The sequence below is a fragment of the Temnothorax curvispinosus genome, unplaced genomic scaffold, assembly GCF_003070985.1.
Source record: "Temnothorax curvispinosus isolate PA1 unplaced genomic scaffold, ASM307098v1 QBEX01006423.1, whole genome shotgun sequence".
Taxonomy (NCBI): domain Eukaryota; kingdom Metazoa; phylum Arthropoda; class Insecta; order Hymenoptera; family Formicidae; genus Temnothorax; species Temnothorax curvispinosus.
In genome coordinates, this window is record NW_020216203.1 from 1 (window position 1) to 650 (window position 650).

Below are 650 nucleotides of genomic sequence, written 5' to 3' on the forward strand. Positions count from 1 at the left end.
GCGTAGCGCGTTCATTTTATGCGGTTCGTTTGTCCAGCCGCGTAACAAAATCCTGCTTCTCTAGGGAGTTTCCGGAATTCCGCAGCCGGCTAGCTACCTGAAACGGACGAGCTGTTCGGGAGAAAGCGAGACAGTGGCGACAGAGGGACACGGGGAGAGGGACGAAGAGAGCGAGAGGAAGAAGCCGGCCCTCGCGCTCTCTTTCCGCAGACCGAAGGATCGATTGTTCCGGTCCTTTCGCCGTCTCTGCAGGGATGCTGCCGGCGAGGTTTTGTACCTAGCCAATAGAGAAACTCGCATTATTGTTTCTTCTTTTTTTCAATCGACGGGCAAACGTGAGAACGTTAAAAGACCTCTAATACAATTATTTTCCCCGCTAATGAGGAAAAAGTCGGTTTCGACGAAAACGAGAAAGACAGGAAGGGCGAAGAACTGTATTTTTTCCCATTCCACACACGTATGGAGAGAATGGGAATCTATACGTAAGAAATGAAAATTGAAGAACTAATGGGATAATAACATATAATAATTCAATACATTCTCGTTGAAATAATTTATTTACATACATTTTACCAAGCGCGTTCGGAAATTTACACCTGTTCGAATATAATAAATCAGTTATCGTTTATTTCGAATCGTCTTCGAAATGC